Source organism: Arachis ipaensis, chromosome B2 (assembly GCF_059453495.1).
Source record: "Arachis ipaensis isolate K30076 ecotype BB chromosome B2, ASM5945349v1, whole genome shotgun sequence".
In the NCBI taxonomy this organism is placed as follows: domain Eukaryota; kingdom Viridiplantae; phylum Streptophyta; class Magnoliopsida; order Fabales; family Fabaceae; genus Arachis; species Arachis ipaensis.
In genome coordinates, this window is record NC_142437.1 from 41,872,480 (window position 1) to 41,889,434 (window position 16,955).

The 16,955-nt window shown below is 37.3% G+C and overlaps 1 non-coding gene across 1 annotated transcript; it reads left to right on the plus strand.

Moving 5' to 3' along the window:
- The first annotated feature begins 10,390 nt into the window (after window positions 1-10,390).
- Window positions 10,391-10,498, plus strand: LOC148573745 (small nucleolar RNA R71). Its single transcript, XR_015906551.1, has one exon. It is a non-coding gene; the product is annotated as a small nucleolar RNA R71 (small nucleolar RNA).
- Window positions 10,499-16,955: the final 6,457 nt, after the last annotated feature.

Genomic DNA, 16,955 nt, shown 5'->3' on the forward strand with positions numbered 1-16,955 from the left:
CATAGTGGCTAATAGAAATAAAAGGAGAAAACAAAAACAAATAAACAGGTAGAAAGAAAAATATTTACAATAACCAATAATAAGGCACACGTTTGCAATTTCTCGGCAACGGCGCCATTTTGAAGAATGAAACTCTCGCGCGATCTCGAATTTTCACAATAAATTCGCATTGTAAATATAGCTTCTAGACCGACAAGAATTCCTTTCTTACAAACGTTTTGGTTGTCACAAGTAACAAACCCCTTAAAAATTGATAACCGAAGTATTTAAACCTCGGGTCGTCTTCTCAAGGAACTGCAGGGAGGTATGTTCCTATTATTGGTTATGAGTTTTGTAAATTGGGGGTTTTGAAAGTAAAGAATAAGTAATTTAAATGACAAGTAAAATAAATAAACAACTATAAAATAAACTCTTGGTAAGATATGAAAATTCGGAAGTCCTATCCTAGTTACTCCTATGAGAATGGAAGTTAATCCCACTTAGTTAACCTTTGTGTAAGCAAGGGAAAGTCAAGTGAACTAATTAGTTAGATTTTCCAAGTCCTAGCCAACTCCTAAGGAAAGACTAGAGTTAGTGGAATTCCAGTCAATTAGCCGACATAACAATCAATCACGAATAGTTGATAACTCAAGAGCTTCCAGTTAATCAATTAAAGCCAATAATATAAAAAGCTAAATCAAAATCATAAATCTGAAATACCTTAAATGCATTAATAAGAGAAAATCAATCTAAACATAAAGAGTTCATAAGCCAAATTGGCAACATAAGTAATTAAAGGAAAGCATTAAAGTATCTGAAAATAAAGGAGAAATATAAAGTAAAAGGAATATTGAACCTGATGAAGAGTTGAAATCGTAAATCCTTTAAGAGGAATCCTAATCCTAAAACCTAAAAGAGAGGAGAGAACATCTCTCTCTAAAAACTACATCTAAAATATGAAAAGTGAATGATCGAAGGCCCTCCTCATGAATGGATACATTCTCCCACTTTATAACCTCTAATCTGTGCTTTTTGGACTTGGATCTGGGCCAAAAAGGGCTTCAGAAATCGCTGGGAGCGTTTTCTGCAGTTGCTGCACGTGGCGCCTATCACGCGTCCGCGTGGGTCACGCGGCCGCGTCATCTAGGGTTTTCCTTGTCGCGCGTTTGCTTCGGTCACGCGTACGCGTCATTTGTGTTCTGCTCAAGGCGCGCGTCCGCGCCATTCACGCGTCACGTCGCTGCCAGTTTCTTCAAAAACTCCATTTTGTGCTTTCCTTCCATTTTTGTATGTTTTCTTTCCATCCTTTAAGTCATTCCTGCCTTAGATGATCTGAAACTACTCAACACACAAATCACGGCATCGAATGGTAATAAAGGGTAATTAAAATAAATATTTTTAAAGCATAGGAAACATGTTTTTCATATATATCACATAATAAGGAAGGGAAAGTAAAATCATGCAATTCACATGAATAAGTGGGTGAAGGAATGAATAAATCACTTGATTTGAGCACAAAACAGATCATAAAATATGAGTTTATCACTACCTCGAAGCCAGGCGACGCGAACGCGTGGATCACGCAGACGCGTGACCTGGCGAAAACCTAATCCGCGCAAACGCGTGGACGACGCTTCCGCGTCACTTTTCCGCAACCTATATGTACCAGAAAACGCTGGGAGCGATTTCTGGACTATTTCTGACCCAGTTTTTGGCCCAGAAAGCACAGATTAGAGGCTATAAAGTTGGGGAATCCATTCATTCATAATCAGCTCATATTCACATAATTTTAGTTTTAGATGTAGTCTTTAGAGAGAGAGGTTCTCTCCTCTCTCTTAGGTTGTAGGATTTGGATTCCTCTTAAAGGATTTAGGATTTCAACTCTTCATCAGGTTCAATATTCCTTTTTCTTTATATTTCTCTTTTACCTTCAGACACTTTGATGCTTTTCTTTAATTACTTATGTTGCCAAATTGGCTTATGAACTCTTTATGTTTAGATTGATTTTCTCTCATTAATGCAATTGAGGTATTTCAGATTTATGATTCTTATTTAGCTTTTTATATTCTTGGCTTTAGTTTATTAACTGGAGACTCTTGAGTTATCAAACCTATCGTGGTTGATAATTGTTATCTTTGCTAATTGACTTGAATTCTACTAACTCTAGTCTTTCCTTAGGAGTTGGCTAGGACTTGGGGATCTAGCTAATTAGTCCACTTGACTTTCATTGCTTTAGAAAAGGTTAACTAAGTGGGATCAAACTTAACTCTCATCACCACCGACAAGGATAACTAGGACAGGACCTCCAAATTTTCATACCTTGCCAAGAGTTTATTTTATAATCATTTATTTATTTTTCTTGTCGTTTAAATTACTTGTTCCTTACTTTCAAAACCCCCAATTTACAAAACTCATAACCAATAATAAGAACACCTCCCTGCAGTTCCTTGTGAAGATGACCCGAGGTTTAAATACTTCGGTTATCAATTTTAAAGGGGTTTGTTACTTGTGACAACCAAAACGTTTGTAAGAAAGGGATTCCTTGCCGGTTTAGAAGCTATACTTGCAACGAGGATTTATTTTTTGAAAATTCTAGACCGCGCAGGAATTTTGTTCTTCAGTTTATATCGTCGGGTTTATTCACACACTAAACAGATTATCGGCAGATTTTTTAGTAAATCCACCAGCAAATCCGACGGTATCCAGCGAATTTCTTGTAGTGGTAATTTGTGGGAGTTTTAAACATCCACAAACTATTAAAAAGTTTGTTTCTGAAAAATTCATTTACCAGTAGTGGTTAGGTGGAGAAATACCATTAATGAAAATGATGTCACAAGAAAAAAACAATTGCAATATGAAGACCTTTTAAAGGAAAAAAATCATCAAATAAGAAATGAAAGAAGAGAATATTAATGTTGACGATATTGGTATTGGTGATGATAATTATAGAAGAAATAATGATGATGATAAAATATGGTTACACAGTAGAAAAAATAAAAGTAGAAGTGATAATGATGACCCTGTAATATGTTTCATCTATTGTAATATATATTGCAAATAACACTCAAAAAATATTGTGTAAACTAATTAAAGACAACACTTAATATTTGTTACATAAAATTAGAGCTGTTGCAACTCTTTCTTAGCAACACACCATAAATGTCCCCTTTGATCAATTAAAGTACATGTAAGAAGTGTTGCTTTTGTAAATTAAACAAGCAATTTGTGATTTTTATATATTACACTTTATAAGTGTTATTCTTAAATTTTTAATAAGCTTCTCATTATAAATATTGCCAAAAATAAATTAAATTTTTCACTTAAAATTTTGTCTTTCTCTTCAAATATTTTAACAAAAATGACTTTTTCCTTTTTGTAACTTAGCACAAAATACATCTTTATAGTTTATATATTATTTACTGATTCAAATCCTTACTAAGCTCAAAACAAAATTCCAAGCCTTATTTTCAATTAGAAACCCTAACCCCAACTATTTTCAAAATTTTATTGATGCACGATTTATCCTTGTTTGTTCGATTTTCTCATCGTTGCTTGTGAAATTATGTTCCTCTCTGCTCACGTCATCGTCGTGCTTGTCGCTACTTGGGAGCGTCGTTGTCCTCGTTGCTGCTCGCGCATCGTCGTGCTTGTCGCTACTCTGCATTTCCTCATCGTTGCTTCTGAAGTTGTGTTCCTCTCTGCTTGCGTCACTGTCGTGCTCATCTCTGCTCGTGAGCCGTCGTTCTTATTGCTGCTCGCGCGCCTTCCTGCTCATCGCTGCTCGCCTCGTCGTCGTGTTCGTTGCTCTGCATTTTGAGCTTTTGAATTTTGTTTTACTCGATTCCAATTTTCTCGCCTTCTTCTACTTGCGATGTTTTGCTTGCCCCCTAGCTAGGTGCTGATATGCTCTGATCCCCTGCACTGCTCGTGAAACATCACAGATAGGTGGTATGCGAAATTGTTACTCTGAGGTTGTAAAATTTGTTGTTCATTCTCTCCCTGGCAATGGCGCCAATAACTGGTGCACAATACCATGGTCCAAATATAACTTCACAACTTCGCACAACTAACCAGCAAGTGCACTGGGTTGTCCAAGTAATAAAACCTTACGTGAGTAAGGGTCGATCCCACGGAGATTGTCGGCTTGAAGCAAGCTATGGTCATCTTGTTAATCTCAATCAGGCGGATATCAAATGGTTATGGAGTTTTCGAATAATAATAATAAATAAATAGAAAATAAAGATAGAAATACTTATGTAATTCATTGGTGAGAATTTCAGATAAGCGTATAGAGATGCCTTCGTTCCTCTGAATCTCTGCTTTCCCGCTGTCTTCATCCAATCAGTCTTACTCCTTTCTATGGTAAGCTTTCTGTAAGGGCATCACCGTTGTGAATGGCTACATCCCATCCTCTCTGTGAAAATGGTCCAAATGCTCTGTCACGGCATGGTTAATCATCTGGAGGTTCTCGATCATACTGGAATAGAATTTACTATCCTTTTGCGTCTGTCACTACGCCCAACACTCGCGAGTTTGAAGTTCGTCACAATCATTCAATCCCTGAATCCTACTCGGAATACCACAGACAAGGTTTAGACTTTCCGGACTCTCATGAATGCCGCCATCAATCTAGCTTATACCACGAAGATTCTGATTAAGAGATCCAAGAGATATTCATTCAATCTAAGGTGGAACGAAAGTGGTTGTCAGGCACGCGTTCGTAGGGGAATGATGATGATTGTCACATTCATCACATTCATATTGAAGTGCGAATGAATATCTTAGAAGCGGAATAAGTTGAATTGAATAGAGAAATAGTAGTACTTTGCACTAATTCGTGAGGAACAGCAGAGCTCCACACCTTAATCTATGGAGTGCAGAAACTCTACCGTTGAAAATACATAAGTGATGAAGGTCCAGGCATGGCCAAATGGCCAGCCTCCAAACGTGATCAATATGATTCAAAGATGAACTAAAAATCATAGGATGTCTAAAAGACTAGTAAAAAGTTCTATTTATACTAAACTAGTTACTAGGGTTTACAGAAATAAGTAATTGATGCATAAATCCACTTCCGGGGCCCACTTGGTGTGTGCTTGGGCTGAGCTTGAAGTTTACACGTGCAGAGGCTTCTTCTAGAGTTGAACGCCAAGTTGTAACGTGTTTTTGGCGTTCAACTCTGGTTCGTGACGTGTTTCTGGCGTTTAACTCCAGACTGCAGCGTAGAACTGGTGTTCAATGCCCTTTTGCGTCATCTAAACTCGGCCAAAGTATGGACTATTATATATTTCTGGAAATTCCTGGATGTCTACTTTCCAATGCAATTGGAAGCGCGCCATTTTGAGTTCTGTAGCTCCAAAAAATCCACTTTGAGTGCAAGGAGGTCAGAATCCAACAGCATCAGCAGTCCTTCTTCTACCTCTGAATCTGATTTTTGCTCAAGTCCCTCAATTTCAGCCAGAAAATACCTGAAATCACAGAAAAATACACAAACTCATAGTAAAGTCTAGAAATGTGAATTTAACATAAAAACTAATAAAAACATCCCTAAAAGTAACTAGATCCTACTAAAAACATACTAAAAACAATGCCAAAAAGCGTATAAATTATCCGCTCATCACAACACTAAACTTAAATTGTTGCTTGTCACCAAGCAACTGAAAATCAAATAGGATAAAAAGAAGAGAATATACTATAAATTCCAAACTATCAATGAAACATAGCTCCAATCAGATGAGCGGGACTTGTAGCTTTTTGCCTCTTGAATAGTTATGGCATCTCACTTTATCCATTAAGGTTCAGAATGATTGGCATCTATAGGAACTCAGAGTTCAGATAGTGTTATTGATTCTTCTAGTTCAGTATGTTGATTCTTGAACACAGCTACTTTATGAGTCTTGGCCGTGGCCCTAAGCACTTTGTTTTCTAGTATTACCACCGGATACATAAATGCCACAGACACATAATTGGGTGAACCTTTTCAGATTGTGACTCAACTTTGCTGAAGTCCCCAATTAGAGGTGTCCAGGGTTCTTAAGCACACTCTGTTTTGCTTTGGACCTTGACTTTAACTGCTCAGTCTCAAGTTTTCACTTGACACCTTCACGCCACAAGCACATGGATAAGGGTTTTTGGTTTTAAGGGTTTTTGGCTTTTTCTGCTTGCTTTTTCTCTTTTTTTTTTTTTTTTTTGCAAGCTTTTGTATTCACTACTTTTTCTTGCTTCAAGAATCATTTTTATGATTTTTCAGATTATCAAATAACATGTCTCCTTGTCATCATTCTTTCAAGAGCCAACATATTTAACATTCATGAACAACAACTTCAAAAGATATATGCACTGTTCAGGCATTCATTCAGAAAACAAGAAGCATTGTCACCACATCAATATAATTCAACTAAGTTCAAGGATAAATTCGAAACTCATGTACTTCTTGTTCTTTTGAATTAAAATAGTTTTCATTTAAGAGAGGTGATGGATTCATAGGACATTCATAACTTTAAGACAAAGTTACTAAATACTAATAATCATGTAATAAGACACAAACATGGATAAGCACTTAACATAAAGAAAACGAAAAACAGAGAATGTAAGAACAAGGAATGAGTCCACCTTAGTGATGGTGGCGTTTTCTCCTTGAGGAACCAATGATATCCTTGAGCTCTTCTATGTCTCTTCCCTGTCTTTGTTGCTCCTCCCTCATTGCTTTTTGATCTTCTCTAATTTTATGAAGGATGATGGAGTGCTCTTGATGTTCCACCCTTAATTGTCCCATGTTGGAACTTAATTCTCCTAGAGAGGTGTTGATTTGCTCCCAAAAATTCTGTGGAGGAAAGTGCATCCCTTGAGGTATCTCAGGGATTTCTTGATGGTGAGCTTCCTCATGCGTTTCTTGAGCTCCATGAGTGGGCTCTCTTGTTTGCTCCATCCTTTTCTTAGTGATGGGCTTCTCTTCCTCAATGGGAATGTCTCCTTCTATGAAAGCTCCAACTGAGTAACATAGATGGCAAATAAGATGAGGGAAAGCTAGCCTTGCCAAGGGGGAGGGCTTTTTGGCTATTTTGTAGAGTTCAAGGGAGATGACTTCATGAACTTCTACTTCCTCTCCAATCATGATGCTATGGATCATGATGGCCCGATCCACAGTAACTTCAGATCGGTTGCTCGTGGGAATGATGGAGCGTTGGATGAACTCCAACCATCCTCTAGCCACAGGCTTAAGGTCCAGTCTTCTAAGTTGAACCGGTTTGCCTTTTGAGTCAATCTTCCATTGAGCTCCTTCCACACATATGTCCATGAGGACTTGGTCCAACCTTTGATCAAAGTTAACCCTTCTAGTGTAGGGGCGTGCATCTCCTTGCATCATAGGCAAGTCAAACGCCAACCTCACATTTTCTGGACTAAAATCTAAGTATTTCCCCCGAACCATGGTGAGATAATTCTTTGGATTCGGGTTCTTACTTTGATCATGGTTCTTAGTGATCCATGCATTGGCATAGAACTCTTGAACCATTAGGATGCCGACTTGTTGGATGGGGTTTGTTAGAACTTCCCAACCTTTTCTTTGGATTTCATGTCGGATCTCCGGATACTCATTTCTCTTGAGCTTGAAAGGGACCTCGGGGATCACCTTCTTCTTGGCCACAACATCATAGAAGTGGTCTTGATGGGCTTTGGAGATGAATCTTTCCATCTCCCATGACTCGGAGGTGGAAGCTTTTGTCTTCCCTTTTCCTTTTCTAGAGGATTCTCCAGTCTTAGGTGCCATCAATGGTAATGGAAAAACAAAAAGCTTATGCTTTTACCACACCAAACTTAGAATATTGCTCGCCCTCGAGTAAGAGAAGAAAGAATAGATCAAAAAGAAGAAGAAAATACGGAGGAGAGGAGGGAGAGGTGTATTCGGCCAAGATAGAGAAGAGAGGGTTGTGTTGTGTAAAAATGAGGAACAATGGAGGGCTTTATATAGGGAGGGGAGGGGGGTTTAGTTTCGGCCATATAGGGTGGGTGTGGGTGGAAAATTGATTTTGAATTTTGAAGGTAGGTGGAGTTTATGAGGTAGGTTTATGGGGAAGAGTGGATGGATGTGAGTGGTGAAGTAGTGATAGGGAAGAGAGATTGAGGTGATTGGTGAAGAGTTTTGGGGAAGAGTGTTTATTGGGAAGAGAGGATGAACATTGAGAAGAGGGAAGAGAGTGAGTGGAGGTAGGTGGGGATCCTGTGGGGTCCACAGATGCTGAGTTGATCCTGTGGGGTCCACAGATTCTGAGGTATCAAAGATTTGCATCCCTGCACTAATTAGGCATGTAAAATGCCTTTGCATGCAACTCTGGCGTTTAAATGCCGAATTGATGCTTGTTTTGGGCGTTCAGGGCCCAGATGCAGCATATTTCTGGCGTTCAGCGCCAGCTTTCCTCAATGTGCATTCCTGGCGTCTGAACGCCAGGATGCTGCTTGTTTTGGGCGTTCAACACCAGATCCATGCTCTGTTCTGGCGTTGAACGCCAGCCAGATGCTCCTTACTGGCGTTTAAACGCCAGTAAGTCCTTCCTCCAGGGTGTGATTTTTCTTCTGCTATTTTTTATTCTGTTTTTTAATTTTTCTATTTATTTTGTGACTCCACATGATCATGAACCTAATAAAACATGAAAGAACAATAAAATAAAAATAAAATTAGATAAATAAAAATTGGGTTGCCTCCCAACAAGCGCTTCTTTAATGTCAATAGCTTGACAGTGGGCTCTCATGGAGCCTCACAGATGTTCAGAGCATTGTTGAGACTTCCCAACACCAAACTTAGAGTTTGGATATGGGAGTTCAACACCAAACTTAGAGTTTGACTGTGGGGGCTCTGGTTGACTCTGTTTTGAGAGAAGCTTACTATGCCTCTTTTCCATGTCTACAGAAGGATGTCCTTGAGTTTAAACTCAAGGGAGTCCTCATTCAATTGAAGGACTAGTTCACCTCTGTTAACATCAATCACAGCTCTTGCTGTGGCTAGGAAGGGTCTTCCAAGGATGATGGATTCATCATCATCCTTTCCAGTATCTAGGATTATGAAATCAGCAGGGATATAAAGGCCTTCAACCTTTACTAACATATCCTTTACTTGTCCATAAGCCTGTTTTCTGGAATTGTCTGCCATCTCTAATGAGATTTTAGCAGTTTGTACCTCAAAGATTCCCAGTTTCTCCATTACAGAGAGTGGCATGAGGTTTATCCCTGACCCAAGGTCACATAGAGCCTTCTCAAAGGTCATGGTGCCTATGGTGCAAGGTATTAAGAACTTTCCAGGATCCTGTTTCTTCTGAGGCAATCTCAGTTGATCCAATGCATTTAGTTCATTGGTGAACAGGGGAAGTTCATCTCCCCAAGTCTCTTTACCAAATAAATTGGCATTCAGCTTCATGATTGCACCAAGGAACTTGGCAACTTGCTCTTCAGTAACATCCTCATTCTCTTCAGAAGAAGAATACTCATCAGAGCTCATGAATGGCATAAGGAGGTTCAATGGAATCTCTATGGTCTCTAGATGAGTCTCAGATTCCTTTGGTTCCTCAGAGGGAAACTCCTTATTGATCACTGGACGTCCCAGGAGGTCTTTCTCACTGGGATTTACGTCCTCAAACTCCCTTACAGGTTCGGCCATGGTAATTAATTCAATGGCCTTCCACTCTCCTTTTGGATTCTCTTCTGTATTGCTTGGGAGAATACTAGGAGGGGTTTCAGAGATTCTTTTATTCAGCTGGCCCACTTGTGCTTCCAAATTTCTAATGGAAGACCTTGTTTCATTCATGAAACTCACAGTGGCCTTAGATAGATCAAAGACTAAGTTTGCTAAATTAGAGGTATTTTGTTCAAAGTTTTCTGTCTGTTGCTGAGTGGATGATGGAAAAGGCTTGCTATTGCTAAACCTGTTTCTTCCACCATTATTAAAGCCTTGTTGAGGCTTTTGTTGATCCTTCCATGAGAGATTTGGGTGATTTCTCCATGAGGGATTATAGGTGTTTCCATATGGTTCACCCATGTAATTCACCTCTGCTATTGCAAGGTTTTCAGGATCATAAGCTTCTTCTTCAGAAGATGCCTCTTGAGTACTATTGGATGTAGCTTGCATTCCATTCAGACTCTGAGAAATCATATTGACTTGCTGAGTCAATATTTTGTTCTGAGCCAATATGGCATTCAGAGTATCAATTTCAAGAACTCCCTTCTTCTGAGGCGTCCCATTACTCACAGGATTCCTCTCAGAAGTATACATGAACTGGTTATTAGCAATCATGTCAATGAGTTCTTGAGCTTCTGCAGGCATTTTCTTTAGGTGAATGGATCCACCTGCAGAAGTATCCAATGACATCTTAGCTAATTCAGACAGACCATCATAGAATACATCCAGGATGGTTCATTCTGAAAGCATGTCAGAAGGACACTTTTTGGTCAGTTCCTTGTATCTCTCCCAAGCTTCATAGAGGGATTCACCTTCTTTCTGTCTGAAGGTTTGAACATCCACTCTAAGCTTACTCAGCTTTTGAGGAGGAAAGAACTTGGCTAAGAAAGCCTTGACCAGCTTATCCCAAGAGTTCAGGCTATCTTTAGGTTGAGAATCCAACCATATTCTAGCTCTGTCTCTTACAGCAAACGGAAAAAGCATGAGCCTGTAGACTTCAGGATCTACTCCATTAGTCTTAACAGTATCACAGATCTGCAAGAATTCAGTTAAGAACTGAAAAGGATCTTCAGATGGAAGTCCATGAAACTTGCAGTTTTGTTGTATCAGAGAAACTAATTGAGGTTTCAGCTCAAAATTGTTTGCTCCAATGGCAGGAATTGAGATGCTTCTTCCATGTAAATTGGAATTAGGTGCAGTAAAGTCACCAAGCATCCTCCTTGCATTATTATTATTATTTTCGGCTGCCATCTCCTCTTCCTGTTCGAAAATTCCTGTAAGGTTATCTCTGGATTGTTGTATTTTAGCTTCTCTTAGTTTCCTTTTCAGAGTCCTTTCAGGTTCAGGATCTGCTTCAACAAGAATGTTCTTGTCCTTGCTCCTGCTCATATGACAAAGAAGGGAATAACAAAGAAAATATGGAATCCTCTATGTCACAGTATAGAGATTCCTTTGTGTGAGTAGAAGAAGAAAAGAATGTAATGTAAGGAAAGAGAAGGGAGGAGAATCCAAACACAAGGGTGAGGAGAGCAGAGATATGAGATGAAGAGAGGTGTTAGTAAGTAATTAAATAAATAGAAGAAGATGAGAGATAGAAGTTTTCGAAAATTAATTTTTGAAAAAGAGTTAATGATTTTCGAAAATTAAGATAAAATTAAAATTAAAATTAAAAATTAAAATAATTAATTAATTAAAAAGAATTTTTTGAAAAAGAGGGAGGTATTTTCGAAAATTAGAGAGGGAAGAGTAGTTAGGTGGTTTTGAAAAAGATAAGAAACAAACAAAAAGTCAATTAGTTAGTTGAAACAAATTTTGAAAATCAATTTTTAAAAGATAAGAAGTTAAGAAGTTAGAAAAGATATTTGAAAAAGATAAGATAAAAAGATATTTTTGAAAAGATGTGATTGAAATTAGTTTTGAAAAAGATTTGATTTTTTAAAATCACAATTAATGACTTGATTCACAAGAAATCACAAGATATGATTCTAGAACTTAAAGTTTGAATCTTTCTTAACAAGTAAGTAACAAACTTGAAATTTTTGAATCAAAACATTAATTGTTGATGATATTTTCAAAAATATGATGTAAAATTAAGAAAAAGATTTTTAAAAAATAATTTTAAAATTTTCGAAAATAAATAAGAAAAATGAAAAAGATATGATTTTTGAAAAAGATTTTGAAAAAGATAAGATTTTTAAATTGAAAATTTGATTTGACTCATAAGAAACAATTGAATTTTAAAAATTTTTGAAAAAGTCAATCCAAATTTTCAAAATTTATGAGAGAAAAAAGGAAAGATATTTTTTTGATTTTTGAATTTTTAATGATGAGAGAGAAAAACATGAAAAAGACTCAATGCATGAGAATTTTAGATCAAAACAATGAATGCATGCAAGAATACTATGAATGTCAAGATGAACACCAAGAACACTTTGAATGTCAAGATGAACACCAAGAACTTATTTTTGAAAAATTTTTAAGAAAAGAAAAACATGCAAGACACCAAACTTAGAAATTTTTAATGCTTAGACAATATGGATGCAAGAATGCATATAAAAAACACCATACAACACAAAACAATATAATATAAAGATCAATCAAGAAGGTTTATCAAGAACAACTTGAAGATCATGATGAATGCAATGCATGAATGCAATTTTCGAAAAATGCAAGATGAGTATACAATTGACACCAAACTTAAAATTTGACTCAAGACTCAAACAAGAAACACAAAATATTTTTGGTTTTCATGATTTTATGATTTTTTTGTATTTTCTTTTAATTTTTTTCGAAAAACATATGGAAAAAGAAAATAAGAAATCCAAAATCTTTAAGAAGAATTCCAGGAATCTTTCAATATTAGCCCAAAGCTCCAATCAAAGGGTTGGACATGGCTTAATAGCCAGTCAGCTTTAGGATGGAATTACATGCATTGTGGTGATTAGTTGAAGACCAATCCCAAAGCAGTTTGGATATGGCTTTATAGCCAGATAGGATTCAACATGTTACCATGAAACTCTAGAATTCATTCTTGAATGTTTTGAAGTCATAGAATAATTAAAAATTTTTTTTTTCAAATATTAATTGGGAAAAACGAAAAAGAAGGAAATATTTTTGAAAAGTTTTTGAAAACTTTTTGAAAACAAAATGAGAAGAAAATTACCTAATCTGAGCAACAGGATGAACCGTCAGTTGTCCAAACTCGAACAATCCCCGGCAACGGCGCCAAAAACTTGGTATGCGAAATTGTTACTCTGAGGTTGTAAAATTTGTTGTTCGTTCTCTCCCTGGCAATGGCGCCAATAACTGGTGCACAATACCATGGTCCAAACATAACTTCACAACTTCGCACAACTAACCAACAAGTGCACTGGGTCATCCAAGTAATAAAACCTTACGTGAGTAAGGGTCGATCCCACGAAGATTGTCGGCTTGAAGCAAGCTATGGTCATCTTGTTAATCTCAGTCAGGTGGATATCAAATGGTTATGGAGTTTTCGAATAATAATAATAAATAAACAGAAAATAAAGATAGAAATACTTATGTAATTCATTGGTGAGAATTTCAGATAAGCGTATAGAGATGCTTTCGTTCCTCTGAATCTCTGCTTTCCCGCTGTCTTCATCCAATCAGTCTTACTCCTTTCCATGGCAAGCTTTCTGTAAGGGCATCACCGTTGTCAATGGCTACATCCCATCCTCTCTGTGAAAATGGTCCAAATGCTCTGTCACGGCATGGCTAATCATCTGGAGGTTCTCGATCATACTAGAATAGGATTTACTATCCTTTTGCGTCTGTCACTACGCCCAGCACTCGCGAGTTTGAAGTTCGTCACAGTCATTCAATCCCTGAATCCTACTCGGAATACCACAGACAAGGTTTAGACTTTCCGGACTCTCATGAATGCCGCCATCAATCTAGCTTATACCACGAAGATTCTGATTAAGAGATCCAAGAGATATTCATTCAATCTAAGGTGGAATGGAAGTGGTTGTCAGGCACGCATTCGTAGGGGAATGATGATGATTGTCACATTCATCACATTCATATTGAAGTGCGAATGAATATCTTATAAGCGGAATAAGTTGAATTGAATAGAGAAACAGTAGTACTTTGCATTAATTCGTGAGGAACAGCAGAGCTCCACACCTTAATATATGGAGTGCAGAAACTCTACCGTTGAAAATATATAAGTGATGAAGGTCCAGGCATGGCCGAATGGCCAGCCCCCAAACGTGATCAATATGATTCAAAGATGAACTAAAAATCATAGGATGTCTAAAAGACTAGTAAAAAGTTCTATTTATACTAAACTAGTTACTAGGGTTTACAAAAATAAGTAATTGATGCATAAATCCACTTCCGGGGCCCACTTGGTGTGTGCTTGGGCTGAGCTTGAAGTTTACACGTGCAGAGGCTTCTTCTGGAGTTGAACGCCAAGTTGTAACGTGTTTTTGGCGTTCAACTCTGGTTCGTGACGTGTTTCTGGCGTTTAATTCTAGACTGCAGCGTAGAACTGGCGTTCAACGCCCTTTTGCATCATCTAAACTCGGCCAAAGTATGGACTATTACATATTGCTGGAAAGCCCTGGATGTCTACTTTCCAACGCAATTAAAAGTGCACCATTTTGAGTTCTGTAACTCCAGAAAATCCACTTTGAGTGCAGGGAGGTCAGAATCCAACAGCATCAGCAGTCCTTCTTCTACCTCTGAATCTGATTTTTGCTCAAGTCCCTCAATTTCAGCCAGAAAATACCTGAAATCACAGAAAAACACACAAACTCATAGTAAAGTCCAGAAATGTGAATTTAACATAAAAACTAATAAAAACATCCCTAAAAGTAACTAGATCCTACTAAAAACATACTAAAAACAATGCCAAAAAGCGTATAAATTATCCGCTCATCAATAGGCTCCTTGCTTTACTTAGCTTTGTTATGGCTGAAGTTAATGAGAAATTCTGGTAATGAAATTTTTTCTTCTTTGATGAGAAATTATTGTTCAATTAATTATGATCCTATTAAATCACTCCGATATTTTATTGTTATTGTGTATTCGCCAGCCTGTGCTTTAATCACTAAATGATATCAATTTTAGGGCTTTAAATTTGATTATTGTTGGTAGAATCTCAATTTAGGGAACTTAACATTAGATTCATAGTTATTATAGGTATTGGAGTTGGCTGAGAATGCTTCTATTCAATCAATTTACTGCTAGGTTTTTCACAATGCTTCGAATTACCTTGACTTTTTCTTTTTCTCTGCTTAAATAAACTTACTTCTTCAAGGAGGAGGAAGAGGTTGATAGATTCAGCAAAGTTCAAGAAAGTTTCTTGACAAGTTCTTCAACTCTCAGTATACTTGAATTCATGTTAGTGGTCAAAACTGTTATACTTAGATCTTTCATAAAAATAAAGCAATTAGTAATGTGTTGTGTCCAGTAGAAATTCTTTTTCTTTCCATTTTTTACATTGATAAATTCCTATCTATAAACTCTACTTCTCCATGCTCGGTGTTTCGGTTTATCAATGTTTTCTCCATGCTCATTGCATCATAGGTGTAACACCCCGTTATCCCAAGCCTTACCTCTAGCCGTAAAGCAAAGGATAACAAAGTGCCACGACAGTTCTAAAGCTTACAATATATAATATATATCCAAGAATTTATATAACTAGAAGCCCGGTGAAGGAGTAAAGCTCAAAGTCGCATAAAACGGAAATATGAGACGCAAAACATTCACACACAATAACTAAAATGCGTAGGCATGGACATAACAAGACATAATATGTATATATATATAAAACTTTGTAGATAGCTCTAGGATACACAAGGTAATAACTAAATTATATATATATATATATATATATATATATATATATATATATATATATATATATATATATATATATATATGAGTATGATATACCAAAAAGAGGACTAGTCATAGCCTGTGGAGTTTAGGCCGGCTAGTCAAACTGAAATACAAAAGGGTTTTTGAAGTTTAAGACAGCTTATACAACTTATCTCTCAAATAAAGCCTCTAAGGCAATAAAGTCTAAAATAAAAAGGTGAGAGAAAGTACTACAACAAATAATTAAAATACAAGAGAGTGCATAAGATCCTCCGCTCTGTCACCATATCTGCAAACTCACTGAGGTGGGTTGCGACCTATATCTGAAAAACAACAACAACAACAACAACAATAACAACAACAATAACAACAGAATATGGTATGAGAACCGAAGGTTCTCAGCATGGTAACTGTCCCCAGTAATGTAAGATATAAGATTCCAGGATGCCAGAGGTAATACTAGAACTTCACATCGATACAGAATATTCAAGCTTAAAACAAATAATTAACTTAAACCGTAAACAGGATATTCTAACTTAAGGAATTTCTAACTAACATAGCACCGCTGTCCCACAGCCTTCGCCAGCCTAACTTTCATGCGATCCCATCGCCACCGCCTACCAAACCTCCTCAATCTCAGCAGAAAACACAAGTAATAGAGACAAGTAAAGCAAAAGTAAAGTACATGTACAACAAGTCGAACAATTAGCAAGTAAACATGTGGTTCATTTAGGCATAACAGAAATTAAGCAAAGCAAACAAACAGGTAGAAGATGCATATGATGAATGCCTTTCCTATTGGCTCGTGATATCACTTGTCGGTCTATAAATGCCAACCTGGCACATCCTCCCAGATGTAGCCTTTCTGCCATGCCAGAGATATAGTGCCATGCACACTCATGTAGCAGAAAATTTGCCACGCGAGAGATATAGTGCCCTGCACACTTCATGCAGCAGAGAAGGTTATGTAAGCAGGATTAACCACCGTCCTTACACCGGCACCGCGACCTCGACAAGCGGGAGACTGCCACAGCCCTTGCCCGAGACACATAACGACTCAACAGTCTCAACATAAAATAATATATCAGTGGTTTTCAGAAATCATTTTTAGTACTCAGTAAAGTCATTTTTCAACTCCGAGTCCTAAACTCGTCTCAACCACCATCTATTCATAATTCCACAACTCATCACATTAATCATTATTACATTACCCCGCCATCCCACTCAACTAATCCATCCTCAGTACCCCAGAAACCTAAGTCTCTGTCTTCTAAATTCATACATGAATTACCAATTTTGTTCACTAACCCATCTCTATTAGTCTTAAAGCCTAATTACTGGTTAGCAATATTAAATAGTAGATAAAGAAATTTGGAAGGCTAGAGAACCCATGAAAAACGAAGAAAAAAGTATTTTTCGGCAACAGGCTCTGTGCACACGCACGCCCTTGTATGCGTAC